The sequence below is a fragment of the Cetorhinus maximus genome, chromosome 17 (genome assembly GCF_964194155.1).
Source record: "Cetorhinus maximus chromosome 17, sCetMax3.hap1.1, whole genome shotgun sequence".
NCBI lineage: Eukaryota > Metazoa > Chordata > Chondrichthyes > Lamniformes > Cetorhinidae > Cetorhinus > Cetorhinus maximus.
In genome coordinates, this window is record NC_135895.1 from 99022014 (window position 1) to 99038352 (window position 16339).

A 16339-nucleotide genomic window follows, 5' to 3' on the forward strand; every position below is an offset into this window, starting at 1 on the left:
ATTGGATTTGCCCAGATCTCGGGTTTCCCATAGGTGCAGGTGCGATCAACTGTACTCACATGGTGCTCAGATCTCCATCGGAACAAGGTCTCTGTCAACCACAAAGGCTTCCATTCGCTGAATGTGCAGCTGGTGTGCGACCACCACAAATGCATCCTGCAGGTCTGCGCACAGTTTCCAGAGAGTGTCCACGACTCCTACATTCTCAGTCAGCCACAGATCGCTGACGTCTTCCATGGTCCACAGAGGCTGCAATGTTGGCTCCTCGGGGACAAGGGCTACCCGCAGAGGACGTGGCTGATGACACCGGTGCAGCAGCCTCAGACTACAGCAGAGCGAAGGTATAATGAGGCTCATACTACAACTCACAACCTGGTGGAGCAAACCATCGAGATGCTGAAAATGAGGTTTGGGCGCTTGGATCAGTCTGGTGGAGCCCTGCAATACAGTCCACAGAGGGTGTCACACATCATTGTTACCGCTGTGCCCTTTTCAACCTGGCGTTGCAACAGGGAGTGGAGTTGGCAAGGAGGAGATGGAGGACTGGAGGTCTCCTCTGATGAGGAGGACATCAACAGTGATGAGAGTGAGGAGGCCCTCGAAGGCCCTTACACTGGCCAGATGAGGCAGGTGTGCTTAGGAGGCCCTCATAGCTATTAGATTTGTGGAGGATGATGATGACATACAGTGAGGAGATGCATGGATCCTCACATTGCATCTATGAATGTTTAACTCCAGCCTGACCTATGGCAGTGCTCATACCCTCTGTGATATGTAAAGAACATGTTTTTATTTTTTCTTGGACTGTGGATTTAAGCTTGGACTGTGGCTTTAAAAGCTACCGTGGCTGCAGTTTAAGAGGTGTTCACTGGAGAAGGAAGAAGAAAATCTACAATGTTGCTATCTCCTGGAACAGTGTGTGCCAGGTTGGACAGAATGGTGCTGGAAAGGAGACCTGGTTTAAGAGGGAGCTGCCTGGCAACAGCATTTTGATTGGCACCTGCCCAAGTGGCCAGGTTTTGTGTGAGGATAGTGCAGTGGATCAGCTCCTAGCCTGAAAGGAGAGACCTGAAAACTCTGTCTCCTGTGTTTTGTAAGACTCCAGTAATCCTGCTATAGTAGCTAGCTGGCTATTCCTCACATCGCTGTATCCTCTTTCTTTGAGAAACCCCTGTCGGGAGGAAAAGGGGAAAAATCAACAGTAGAGACATTAAAAGCAAGTTTCAACCAGAGAACCATAGACTGCAAGTGCTGGGAGGCCACCCTGTGTCAGCCACAACAACCTGCAAGGAATTTGGGAGAAAACAATCAAAGTTAACTCATCTAATCCTGAATTCCAGAATGGTGCTATTGAACTGTTTTATCTCACCCTTAAAATCCATGGGAGGGTTGGGGGGGGGTTGTGTGTGTGTTTGTGTGTGTGTGTTTGTGTGTGTGTGTGTGTTTGTGTGTGTGTGTGTGTGTGTTTGTGTGTGTGTGTGTGTTTGTGTGTGTGTGTGTGTGTGTTTGTGTTTGTGTGTGTGTGTGTGTGTTTGTGTGTGTGTGTGTTTGTGTGTGTGTTTGTGTGTTTGTGTGTGTATGTGTGTGTGTGTTTGTGTGTGTGTGTGTGTTTGTGTGTGTGTGTTTGTGTGCGTGTGTGTGTTTATGTGTGTGTGTTTGTGTGTGTATGTGTGTGTGTTTGTGTGTGTGTTTGTGTGTGTGTGTTTGTGTGTGTATGTGTGTGTGTTTGTGTGTGTATGTGTGTGTGTGTGTGTGTGTTTGTGTGTGTGTTTGTGTGTGTGTGTTTGTGTGTGTATGTGTGTGTGTGTGTTTGTGTGTGTATGTGTGTGTGTGTGTTTGTGTGTGTATGTGTGTGTGTGTGTTTGTAAACATTTGCTTGTTATTCGTTTTCTGTTAACCTAAGTTAAACAGTTGTGTAGAATTGGGGCAAGTTGGTGGTCTGATTAAACTTCTCACATTTGTCATGATACTACAGCGCATTATCCCCAGTGAGTCGTGACAGATAACGCTCCTGTCACGGAGACGCAGTGGAGACCCTAATAGTCGCTCGATTGCAGGAGGATGATGACAACATGCAGTGAGGACACTCCATAGATCTTCACACAGCCTCTGAGAATGTCTAACTCCTGTCTGGCCAAGGGCCACCCACTTGCGCCCTGTGATCAGGGTCATATCATAGAGAAACTGCCATGAAACTTTAAAAGCATCTGATCCTTTGTCCGCCTTCAGCACTTGAGCCCTTCAGGAGCACAGAATCACCGGTCACAGATGCTGGTGTGATGGGGGCCAGCCCCACCTTAAAGGTGCTGAGACCACAGGGAGAGAATGAGAGAACTCTGTGGCGCCTGCCCACTACATTCTGGCAGCAATGACCAGCACTGCTGAGGTGCAGGCGTCAGTAATGTTTCCAGGGAGTGTGAGGCTGGACCATCACTTTGGTCTGAAGGCTGCACAGACACAGGGAAGAGGCCCTGGACTGAGACACCTGCCTTTATCTTGTGCAGAAAGGTTTCACATCTGAGTGACATGAACACTGCTCATCAGAACAAGGAGCCATAGGCAGGGAGACATTGTTGAGAGTTTATTTATAATAAACATGTACAAGTGATTAACACCTGTGCCCACGCTGTGCAACTACATCTTCTTAACCTTCCTAACCCTGATGCTACGTCTTGGTTGTCTCCGACATCCACAGTGGAGGTGGAGGCAGCCTGCTGACTGTGATGCCCTGTCTGTGATGACCTTCTCGGGCATCCTCTGGAGGGCCGAGACCTGGAGGGCCCCGGCCTGCTTTTGGAGTTCTGCTGTGTGGCAGTGGCACCCTCGTTAACGTGTGGAGTTAGAGCTGCTGAGGTGATAGGAAGAGGGGATTTGGATGGGCCGGATACTCCTGGAGTCACCTGGATGGCTGGCCCTGGAGGGTACACCTGCTGATCCTCCTCCCTATGGGTGCCTGAGGATCCCAGGCTGACTCCTTGAGGAGAAGAGGTAGCTGGAGTGAGATTGGGCTGCCCTGAACCCCCCTTGTGTACACTTTTTGAGGCCAACTATGGAGTCTGCAATGGAGTTAAGCCCACACAGCAGTGCAGGAGCGATGTTCTGGACCATGGTCTCCCTGGCATTGGCATGCCAGTGCTATCACCTCACTCTGAAGGCAGACAGACTCCTCCATCATACCTTGCAATCTGAGGAGTGCAGCGGACATCCCTTCCTGATGTTTCTGAGCTTGCCTTTGCAGCTCCAGCAACTGTGACATGACCGAGTCCAGAGTCTTGTCATCTGACTCGGACTCAGCAACGTTCTGGCCTCCAGCAGCCCTCCGAGTGCCAGGGACCTGGGAAATCCCTGCCTCCACCTGCTGTGGATCAGAAAGTGCGATGTGCTCACCAGGTTGTGATCCCGAGGCTATTGTAAAGCTCGGTCCCACCGAGGTGTGTATCTCTGCGCTGGTGGAGAGTGTGGGTGAGCACTCTGACGGGTCTTTCGGTGGGGTTTCAGTGGATTCCCCTTCTTAGCTTCCCAAGGGCTTGATTGGAGGCCCTGGGTCATGGACTCTGTTGGCTGTTTCCCAGATGTGGCTGCGAAAGCAAGGGGAGATAATTAGTGCATGGCAGTGGCCTGTGAAAGTGGACACATCACTCACAGCATGGTTGTCTGATGGATGTTGCACTGCTGGATCCTGACTTGGTAGAGCAGTGCCAACTTCACATTCAGCACAGGAATGGTTCAGATCCTCACCGGCCAGCTGGATGGCTCTGTTTTCAAAGTCTGTGAGGACCTTGATTTCAGGCATTTCTCCACCAATCAGTGTTGTGTGCCAGCTTGTCCTGCATGAATAGAGATGGAGAGAGTGTAAGCAGGACACCTGCCAAACCAGATGATAAGTATTCCTGGCCTGTGTGGGTGGTGAGTGATTCCATGGACAGGATGAGAACAATGACGGTGAGTGTGAGAGAGTGAATGGTGATGTCCCTTGCACTGGCAGTGAGTGAGGGCCCTGTGGGCGTGTGATGGGTTTGTGAGTGTGTGAGTTGAGAGTGATGAGAAGAATGACTTACCCTGGTGGAACGGAGGAGATCATTTATCCTCTTGCAGCATTGGGTGGTTGTCCTCTTTTGCAGGGCGTTGGCATTGACCACCACTGCCACCACATCCCAAGCTGGATTAGAGATATTGCTGCCCATCCTGCAGCCAGAGTGAGGGTAGAGGACATCACGGCAGGCCTCCACTGTGTCCAAAAGGCACTCAAGGGATGTGTCATTGAACCTGAGGGCTGCAATCTTGTTGCCTTTCGGGGCCATAATTTCCATGCAGCAGTCCTGGGCTGGATGCACTGAGAGGTGGGCGCACGGCTGCAGTTTAAATATGGCGCCCGGCATGATGAAGTGGTGAGGTGATGGTTTGGTGGGGGAATGAGAGTCCGCCCACCATGGAAACAAATGGCGTGAGAAACCGTCATTGCTGCCAACGGATAAAATGTTGATTGACCCGTCGGCTACCGCACCCAGTGCAAATCTGGGATGATTACACCCAATATCAAACATTATTGGATCTTATGCTACTCTGCACAACCAGCCCATTCTCCAGGATTATCTTGGAGAACAAAAATAACCCCTAGCTTCTTTCTCCATGACCCACTGTGTCCTGAAAACCTCCTAACTGAGCACTCCATCAACAAGTGTGAGGAGCTCATGGCATTCTTTGTCATGAAGATAGAAACTATTCATTCAGCTGTTTCTGCTGCTCCCACTTCCCTCCAAGGCAAAACATCCTTACGTGAGTCTCCACCAGTGCCCTAATCCCACGCCCTTCTCTAGTTTCTCTTCTGTCATCTCTTATGTCCATTCAGATCTTCATCTTCTCCTTGAGGAAAGAAAGATGAAATAAAGTCATTACTTCAGAATGTCCCAAACCACTTTACCGCCAATGAAGTCACCTCATACTTCCTCGATCCTATCCCTACTAAAATGCTAATCACCCCATTCCAGTAGGAATTGTAAATGCTTCCTTCTCCTCAGACACTGAGTCCCATCTATCCAGTATTGGATGAGCTGCAAATTCCTCCAGATAAACAACAGGAAGACCCAAGCCATTGTCATGGATGAACTTTGCACCCTTGCTATCGATTCCATTACCCTCCTGACCACTGTCTCAGGCTGAACCAGACGTTTGGAAACTTGATATTCTATATGACCTCAAGCTGAGCTTCCAACTCCGTTTTGTCTCTATCGCAAAGATTATTGACTTTCACCTCCATAAAGTCTTTTCCTAGCTCTGCACACATAGTGTTGAAGCCCTCATTCATGCCTTTTAGCCTCCAGAACCCACCATTTCAATGGGCAGAAATTTTTGTCCCGCGGGTGGGCCACGCACCCGACTCGAACGGGTGTGGAATAGAGCGTGATGACATTGTGTCCCGACGTCATCGCGCACTCTCGCGATCCTTCGGCCGGCAGGCGCGTGCGAGAGGTGGCAGCGCGCCCACTGACAATTAAGAGGCCTATTAAAGCCCTTAAGCAGTTAATAAAGTTGGATTTTTCGCTGCCCGCCCAACCGTTCGGTTGGCAGGCGGGCGAATAGGCCAGGCGGCCTTCGCATTTTTAACGAAACCCCATCTACGGGCGGGATGAGCTTTCCAACGCTTAGTTAAAAAAACAATCAAAGCTTTTCAACACCCTTTTTTTACATGTCCCTCTTCATGTGATTGAGTCACATGTTTATCTCAGATGTAAAATCTTTATTTTTCAGGTTAAAAATCTTCATCTCCCTGAGGCAGATCTGTGCCTTCAGGGAGCTGTCAGTGCGCGCTTCCCCCCACATGCGCACACTTTAGCGCTCATGCTCCTCCCGCCCCTATCCCAGCAGCACCGAAGCTCTTAGCGCACCTTTCATGCTGGCTGGCCATTAATTGGCCAGCGTGAAATCGCGGTCGGATTCCGATCGCGGGTCAGCCAGCCTTGCAGCCATTCCCTGGCCTGCCCTCTGCGCCCGCCCGATGAGGGGAAAATCCTCTCCAATGTTTTCCCGGTCAGTCTTCCATCTACCACCCCCTATAATCTTATCCAAAACTCTGCTGACCATAACATATCCAGCACTACATCCTGCTCACCCTTCACCCCTGTCCTCACTGTCCAACGTTGGTTCCTGATCCTGAAAGACTCCAATTTAAAATTCTCATCCTCCTGTTTAAACTCTTCCATGGACGTGGACCTTCCTATTTCTGCAGCCTCCTCCAATTCACCCACCCCCACCAAACCATCCCGCAAACATTTGTGCCCATGTTCCAGTCACTTTGGCCATGTTCAGGAATTGCCTTCCGAAGCTCCTGTAACTCTCCACCTCTACCTCCTCCTTAAGAAACACCTCTTTGACCAAGCTTATTGTCATCAGTCCCGGCAACTCCTCCTTTGGCTTGGTTATTTCAGATTATGCCTCTGAGAAACACTGTGAGACTTTTCTGTGTGTCCACTTTGCAAGTTGCTGTCTTTATTGGTGCTGCACTGCTACTGCTCTGTGTGGTTAAGGCATTAGGGATCTAGTTATTTCAATAACACCTGAGATAATATGTTAATGCCATATCTTCAATCTATATCCAATATTGACATGGAGTTTTCTGACATAGTTATGTTGGGTACAGATATAAGGCTGCAGAAAACAAATTGAACATGTACTACCCTAAGACACTGGTTCTTTCTGTTGGCCCAGTTTCTTGGACAATATTCAGCTAAAAATAGTAAAATGGCGGTGCGATTGCATTGGTTTAGTCAAATTGCCTGATCGAAGCATTTATAATGTGTCAGCATCTTGAAAGTTACTAATTATTAAATTTCAGTTGTTAAGTTCACTGGGCATTGCACTTTGAAATTGCTTTTCCTCTCCTGCAGAACTACACTGAGCTCGTGCAAAGGATATAGCGTACTTATTGTTAAATACAGGTTTCCCCCTTTTGTCCTCTCCTCTCATGGCTGTTCATCATCACATATCCTCCTCCAGCAGTAAGGGCAGACAAACAGGTCACAGCTGCTCTGCACTCACTCAATAGGAGGTGCTTGCACTGGGGGAAGGAGGACAGGTTTTTTTTTTATTGCCTATAGATTATAAAGATCCTGCAGAAATTTGCCAGTAGAAATGGTTGACGCATTTTTCTGTGAGTTTTGATGGCCAGCCAAGTGCCTTAATAATGTTCGGCACCAAGTAAATTATAAAATGTATAGGTGATTCTTAAGTGACAGGAACATTTTACCAGTGGCTGTACGTATATTTAAAGTTTGTTTCTTATCTGGGAGCACTGAAAACCAGCTGCGATCCAGACTTTCACTGTGGCTGTTAGGAACATGGGAACATGAGAACAGGAGATGGTCATTTAACCCCTTGAGCCTGATCCGCCATACAATGAAATCACGGCTATTTTGTAATTTAATTCTATATGCTCTCCACTGAATTGTTGTAACAGACTGCTATTGTAGACAGGTCCATGCTCTTAGCAAACATAGAAGCAGCCAAAACCATAGGGATACTGACATTTTGAGGCAATCACTGGACTGAAACTGGAAGAAGCGTCTAAACAAGGATGTCATGCTATGAATGAATCAGTCTATCTGATTACCTGCTGTCATTCTTCCTGCATCAAATATGTGACCAACTCCTTCCTCTCACAAACCGAGTGTGACTCAATAATCCTTTTCAATAGACTTGACTAACTATCTACTATCCCTCCTTTGCCTGTACCCTGTAGCAATAGTACTAGTAAATCATTTCCCGGAATGATGTACTAGAAATACTGTAGTTCCTTATAAGGGTAATTTTACTCCAATTATATGCAATTTTTTATCAGGGCTGCAGCCGTTCTTTATCCGCAATAAAAAAGATTTGATTTTTTTTACTATTGCAGCCCCTTTTTAATCAAGGATGAAGATTTCTGAATCTATTGTAGCTTTACACTGTAAAATTCAGGATCAGGTAGACAGTTTCCTCAGAGTCACTTAGTTCCGCTGCTGTGGCTGTGACTGAAATCACAACCATGGATCAGATTCTAGTAAAGTGCAAGATGTATTAAGTGATGCAGCAAGTGAATAAACTTTGCTGTGATTGGTTTGTGCAGATTTATGGCAATTTGTTTCCAAAGAGGCATTGTTTAAAACAAATGCTTGGCATGTCACTGTGGTGATCCAAACCTTGCCATTTTGTGAAAACACCGGGCTGTTACTTGTGCACGATATTGTTAGGATGAAGGTAATATGCAGATGTCCATTAGTTCCATCCCTCAAACGCCATGATCAAAGAACTGTCCCTTTAAAGTAAGAAAATAATTATGAAACAAATCAACAAACTTTTCAACAGCCAAAAATATGTATTCATGAGAAGCTGGTTATTAGTTAATATTTGGGAGGAAAGGATGGGGAATGGCGGAGTCATTTCCATCAAAGAATTGTAAATGCCCTTTTTTTTAATGAAGAATTGTTTTGGTTCTGTGATAATTTACAACTTCGAAAAAACAATTCAACAATGAATTAGGAGTCTCATTGTGTGATGCTATGTAGTCAGGTATTAATTTTGCATCCAACATCACAGTATCACAGCAACAAGTGATGTTATAGTTTCAATTTGGTGATTGGTTATGACTGTTTTGTGTTTCTTAACATAAATTAGGTACATCACCTGTGATGAATATTTATTATATTACTTTAATCTCTGAGGTTAATTCTATGCTGTCTGTGGCTGCCTGACAGCTGAAATCTGTGACCAATGTTGCTTACACCATTCACTGAGAGGTTTGGTTTATCTGTTGGCCCCTATCTGTTCACTTTTTTGTTCCATTGCTGCCTTCAAATCACCATTTACAAAAGGAAATTAAAGATAATAATGTCTGAATCTTTGTAATTCAGCAGATTAACAAATGCTTTGTGTCTAGGTACACTGTTCTGCCCACTAACATAATAGCTTAACTGAACAAGGTCACATGTGGTATCCCACATGCATTAGGCAAGATCAAACAGGAAATTGATGGCGTGACAAACCGAGAGAAATCAAATGGTTGCAGAGTAGCAAAGTTAAGCAAATGGTAGTGTAAAATGCAATAAAAAGATACAACAAGGCATCAGATTGCTGATTTATTTTAAATCCATTTCTATCCCTTTGAACCAATTCATACATCGCAATTTTTCATATGTGACTACAAACATTCTTCAGTGACTAGGGTAGATACTGGAGATTACAGAATGGATATCATCAAAGACTCATTGATCAAGGAACATCAAACACCTTTGCTATTTCTCTTGCATTTTTGAAAAATGCACGTCTTATATAACTAAGCACTTTGGGATATCCTGAGGTCATGAAAGATGCTACATAAATACAAGCCTATGCTTCCTCTCCTCCCTTCCTTCCTTCCTCCCTCCCTCCTCCTTTCCCTTCCTCTATCCCTTTTCCTTTCCCTCGCTCTCTATTTCCCTCCCTTTTTCCTTTCCCTCCCTCCCTTCCTCCTTCCTTGTGTAGGATTCATAACAGGGTCAGCGTACTGGGTTATTAACTGCATGGCACACTGGTGTTGAACTGAAGTGTATAGTTGGGCTGATAGTACAGACAATAGGGGGGATGTTTACTCCTGGATGGAAAAGTGACAGAATGCGTGGGTCACCTGGGAGCTACCCATTCATCTTAATTATCATTAATATTTCACTGTCTTGCTGGTCCGCCCAGAATGGGCACCCATTGCATCCCGGGGCTGAGATGATTGGTCTTCAACAACTAAATCCATCTTCCTTTATGCTAGGTATGACTCTAACTAATGTAAATTTTCCCCCCTGATTCCCACTGACTTCAATTTTGCTAGGGCTCCTTGATGCCATACTCGGTCAGATGTTGCCTTGAAGGTCAGTCACTCTCACCTCATCTCTATAATTCAGTACTTTTGTCCATGTTTGGATCAAGCTGTAACGATGTTTGGAGCTCAGTGGTCCTGGTGAAAGCCAAACTTAGTATTGGTGAGCGGGTTATTGATGAATTAGTGCTGCTTGATAGCACTGTCAATGACACCTGCCATCACTTTGCTGATGGTTCAGGATAGACTGTTAGGGCGGTAATTGGCTGGATTGGATTTATCCTCTTTTTTGTGGACAGGGCTTACCTGAGCAATTTTTCACATTGTCAGGTAGATGCCAGTGTTGTAGCTGCACTGGAACAGCTTGGCTAGGAGCGTGGCTGGTTCTGGAGCACAAGTCTTCATCACTACAGCCAGAATGTTGTCGGGTCCTATAGACTTTGCTGTGTCCAGAGTGCTCAGCTATTACTTGCTATATGCAGTGAATTGAATTGGCGGAAGACTGGCATCTGTGGATGTTGCTGATTTCAAGAGGAAGCCGAGGTGGATCATCTACTCGGCACTTTTGGCTGAAGATTGTTGCAACTGCTTCAGATTTGTCTTTTGCACTGATGTGCTGGGCTCCTCCACCATTGAGGATGGGGATATTTATGGAGCCTCTTCCTCCAGTGAGTTGTTTAATTGTCCGCCACCATTCACGACTGGATGTGTCAGGGCTGCATAGCTTAGATTTGATCCGTTGGTTGTGGAATCACTTAGCTCTGTCTATAACATACTGCTTCCACTGTTTAGCATGTATGTCCTCCTGTGTTGTGACTTCATCAGTTTGACAAATCATTTTTAGGTATGCCTGGTGCTGCTCCTGGCATGCCCTCCCACACTCGTCATTGAAGCAGGGTTGGTTCCCTGGCTTGTTAGCAATAGTAGAGTGAGGGAAATGCTGGGCCATGAGGTTACAGATTTTGGTACAAAGCAAAAGCAAAATGCTATGGGTGCTGGAAGTCAAAAGTTAGAAAAATCTGTTTCTGTTGATGGCCCCAAGCGCCTCATAGGTGCCCAGTTTTGAGCTAGTGGAGCCATTTTGAATCTGTTCCATGTAGCACAGTGGTAGTGTCACACGACAAGATGGAAGAAGCCCTTGGTGTGAAAATTGGACTTCATTTCCACAAGGACTGTGCAGTGGTCACTTCTAGAAACCCCGTCATGGACAAATGTTGGTTCTCTGGTTCTGCTGGCCCAGTCTAGCAGATATGTCCTTCAGGACTCCGCCGGTCAGTAGTGGTGCTACCGAGTGACTCTTGGTGATGGACATCAAAGTTTCCCAGCCAGAGGGAATTCTTTGCCCTTGCCACTCACAGTGCTTCTTCCAAGTGATATTCAACATGGAGGAGTACTTATTCATCCGTTACAGGAGGGTGATAGGTGATATTCAGCAGGAGACTTCCTACTCCAGATTTGACCCACTGCCATGACACTTCATGAGGCCTGCTGATGGGACAGGACATACCCAGGGGTGGTGATAGAGGTGTCTGGGACATTGGCTGTAAGGTATGACTTGATAGTTCTATGAAGCTATGAGGTATAAGACAAACAATTCAAGTGGCACTACAGAAATGACCAACAAAGCATATATAACAGCCTACAGCTAAATAACATACACCATCTGAATAAAACAGAAAACAAATCTCCCACCAAGTTCAAGTCCTACTAAACTAATAAATAGCAGGTATGCATGTGCACTTATACTTTGATAACCAACTGATTCCACAATGAGTACAGCAATGTTAGGAACCATTGGCACACGACCAATTAATCTGCAATGAAAAGGGCGACAGCAGATGACCAAAATTCCACTCATAACAGGCAAATTTCCTTTGCACTGTAAACTATGCCACACAAATATTACAAATACAAAGCTACAAGTGTCGTTGCAGTTAACAAGAGAGCCATATATCAGGTCTCTGCTCTCTGTGAAATGTCCATTGTCTTTCATTAGTGGATCAGCTTTCTATTCAACAAATGTGTGGGCAGGATTTTGAGGTGGTCGGGCGGGCGCAGTGGGTGGGCCCGGGAGTGGCCCGCAATCTACCCCTGCCTGCGAGTTGACACTGGTGGGCCAATCAAGGCCCGCCCAGCGTGAAACACGGCTCCACATTGGCCAGGGATGGGCCTGTTGGCCGCCAGGCCCAAAGGCGACCTGGCGGCTGGTTTAAAAGCCCTGAAAGGCTGCCACGGGAGGACATGTGTTCAGCGTTCCCAATGGGGTTGAGTGTGGCTGGGCACAGCAGGCGGGAGGGCAGGTTGGGTGGGGACTCTGCACGCTCCCTGTGCAACATGATTGGAGAGGCAGGTGTTCCAGACAAAGGTAAGAGTGCAGTGCACAGGGGTGAGGGTTTCGGATTGTGCAAACATTCTAGTGTAGTCTCTTCACTGATGGGAGCCTCGAACCTGGAGTCCCCACTGATCATTGGAAGACAATGGCACCATGATGCAGATCTCCATTCTGTCACCAGGGTGCCTGGCATGCACAGTGACACGGTGATGACTTAAACTAATAACATGTCCTTGTTCTCCTTTTTAGGTTTGCCAGCAGGCACTCATGTTGGCGCGCGAGCTGCCTGTCGCCTCTGCGGGCTCCTCTCAGGGCGCTCTGGATGACAGCAGCAGCTCCCCTGCCCCTCCGCCAGTGACTGTGGCATCTGATGAGGCTGCGATAACTGGGGAGATGCCACCAGTGGCACTGGCCACTCCCTCCCAGGTGGGGCCAGCACAGGCTCCACTGGCCAGAGGACGACTGCCAAGATCATCAAGGACGACAAGACAGCAGGGTCAGCCGGCTGCCTCCAATGCCAGTGCCAGTGATGGTGGGGTGGGGGCACCAAGACACAGCACTCGCAAACATAAGTTAAAGGCACCATGAACACAAGAGGGACAGGTTGTAAGTGATTTTATGTTCATTTATGTTTACTTTATCTATACTGGTCTGGGAATGAAGGCCAGAGAAGCTTATGTAAATAGTTTGGAATTGTCAAAATGAGATAAATTGTGATTTCGCCATCATGGCCTGAGTATGCTTCACCTTTTTGTTTGATTGGTGCAGGGTATGCCAGTGTGTAATGCGGGACGTAAGTGGCTCTGAACTTTATTGCACAGGCACTGAGTGTTCTTTGTGTTCAAATGATAGGGTCCTTTCAGACAGCTGGGCTGGAGGCAGCCCTGGCATGCGGTTGAAGCTGATCTTTGGTAGCCTAGCTGAAGGAGCACTCGATCAAGGTGTCCCTGGTGTTCCTGCCTCCCTGGAGGTTACAGAGGTCTGCCTCCTTGCCCTCAGCATTCTCCTCACCGTGCTCCTCCCCTGACTCACTTCTGGATTCATCCTCTGTGGCCTATGGAACTGTATCAAGATCCCCTCCTCTAGTGGGTCCCCCCTTGCCAGTGCCAGATTGTGGAGAGCACAGCATGCAACATCTATCAGTGACACCCACTCTGGGGGGTATTGTAGTCCACCCCCTGAACGGTCCAGGCATCGGAAGCACATCTTCAGAAGACCTATGGTCCTCTCTATCGCCGCCCATATGGAGGCATGACTCCTATTATAACACTGCTCTGCCTCTGCTCTTGGGCGTTGGAGAGGTGTAATAAGCCACCTCTTCAACGGATAGCCTTTGTCACCCAGCAGCCATCCATCCAGTCGGGCTGGAGCACTGAAGAGCCTTGTCACCTGGGAGTGTCTGAGGATGTAGGCGTCATGGGAGCTGCCTGGGTACCTTGCACAGACTTGAAGAATCTGCATCCTGTAATCACACATTATCTGCACGTTCATGGAGTGGAATCTCTTCCTGGTGACAAAGGCACCCGGCTGACCTGTTGGCGCCTTGATGGCCACATGTGTACAGTCTATAGCACCCTGGGCATGGGGGAACCCAGCCTCTGGCTCGCTCAGCCTGGCTGGCATCCTCCGTACGGTAAAGAGTAAAGGTCAGTACCCATCTGAACAGAGCTTCTATCACCAGTGTGACTGTGGACAGCTGATTGGGAGACTCCACACAGACCTCCGCAATGAGCCCTGGAAAGAGCCAGAGGCATAGAAGCTGAGGGTCACTGTGACCTTCAAAGCCACTGGTATGGGGTGTCCACCCGACAGTTGGAGCTGATCTCAGGGCCAATCATCTGACAAATGGAGGTGACTGTCTCCCTTGAGAGGTGGAGCCTCCTGCGGCATTGCACCCTGGACATGTTGAGGAGCTGCATCACCGCCTGTAAACCCTGGCAGCAGGAGAGTGGCGTCTTCTGCAGCCCCTTCCACCTTGGGCTACCTGCTGGCCCTGCGCCCCTTGTGCCTGCGCCTCTCCTCCCACAGGTCCCTCCCCTGGAAGCTGCATAGGGATACCCGGCCTCCTCTCCCTTCTGACCCTCTCTTCCTCCTCAGAGGAGGTGCCTCCAGCGGAGACCACAATCCCCGTTACCAGGGTTACAGAGGCTGTCTGGCACCTGGAAGGGTCCACACCATCTGAATTCTCTGAGGCCCTTGCAGATATCAATGAGTCCTGAAAGGAAGACTGGAAATGCTAAGAATGAAGCCCCGAACAGAGATGAAGCTGCCAAGTGCCAATAAGTCACCAGCAGCAAACTATCTATCGAACCCCTCACTCAAAACTGGCAATGCTGCTGACCCTTCTTGGATGAGGTTTTTGATTTTGTCGGCTGGCTGCCTGCCCGTTTTGCCCGTGCAACAAGCATGAAACCGCACAGGCAACAAAAAATCACCATCAATTGGACTGTTAATGGCCTTAAGGGGCCTGTTAATTAATGTCGCGTGTGGCTCCGCCACCTGCTCGTGTCCACCAAGCGAAATATTGCGCGAGTGTGCGATGATGTCGGGACGCTGGCCTGATGTCATCGCGCGCTATTTTACGCCCAATCGGGTTGGGCGTACGCCCGCCTGCAGGACTTAAAATTCTGCCCCCCATCTTCTGTAGAGTCACAAAAGAGGGCAACCTTAACTCACATGTAGTTTAATGGTTTGTCTGCTGCCCAGTCATCCTCATTTGTGAAGCTTTGAATCTTATTTCTAGCTCGCCAGGTATTCCCTCCATTTACAAGGCGGCTTGAGCAATCCTGTCTTTTGGGAATAATGTGAAATGTTAAACATATTCTATACAGGACCTTTTTCCATTACAGAGTACTTGGAATATTAATATGATTGCTTTCGGATTCAGTGCCATGCTGCATTACTAACCTTAGTCTCAAGGCTACATATTAACAGATTATTGATTAATACAGCACTATTTTAGAACATAGTTGGAATCATAGTCCTACAGGTCGGAGTTTTGCATGCCTCAAATCTTATAGCTTTTCAATATTTTAGGCAGTTCTGCAAGGTGCAAAATGCAAACAATTTAAAATCAACAGCACTGTGTCATAGTTTTGAGTCAGTGGATCCTGTGAGGGGATGTACATTATTTACTGGAATCTATAGCTTAAGGGCCTATTTTGTAAATGAGGCTTTCCTAAGCATGTGTCTACTTTAAAACTCTGAAATTATGGGTCACTATGTTGGAGAATGTCTTTGGCCAGACCCAGTTCTAAGAACATAATGTTCAGGAAACTTTCCTTGAATATTACCATGTCGGCAACTGGCGAAAGTTTGCACTGCAGCAGCTTCCAATTGAGACTGCAACAGAGGAGGGATTACTGGCATGTGGGGAAGGAGAATCTTTGATGGGTGCTGATAATGCTTATAGCCAGCAATCATATTTTGGTCCTGATAATGAAGACTCCAATTGAGTACCTTACTATCTCAGTGGTGTCTGAACTGAGAATACTGCCATTGCAAATGGAATGCATCCAGCCCAGCAATAAAGAGTGAATTGGTTATAATGTACATAACTAGCAACCCATGCACCCTTTGACTGTTATGGCCTCATACAGTTGAAGCTCTTTCCAATGAGAAGTCGACTCCAATTATTTATTATATGACTGGGTGGTGTAGTGCTAACTGCTGCTTCTCTTTCTCCTCATCAATGGTCAGCTCACAAGTTAGAATATTCAGAAGTCAGGGGCAATAGTTACGATAGAAACTTGAGCACAAGATCTAGGGTGAAGCTTTAGTGTAGCACTGAGAGAGGGCTGCACTGTTGGAGGTGCAGTCTTTCATATGAGTTGTTAAACTAAGGCCCTATCTGCTCTCTCAGGTGAAAGTAAAAAAAAATCACATGGCATTAATTCATAGAAGAGCAGGGGAGTTGTCCCAAGGTCCTAGCCAATATTTATCCCTCAACCAACATCACTCAAACAGATTTTCAGGCCATTATCTCATTGCTGTTTATATATGAACATACAAATTAAGAGGAGGAGTAGGCCACTCAGCCCCTCGAACATGCTCCGCCATTCAATAAGATCATGGCTTATCTGATTGTAACCTCATCTCCACATTCCCACCTACCCCCGATAACCTTTCACCCCCCTTGCTTATAAAGGATCTATCTAGCTCTGCCCTAAAAATATTCAAAAACTCTG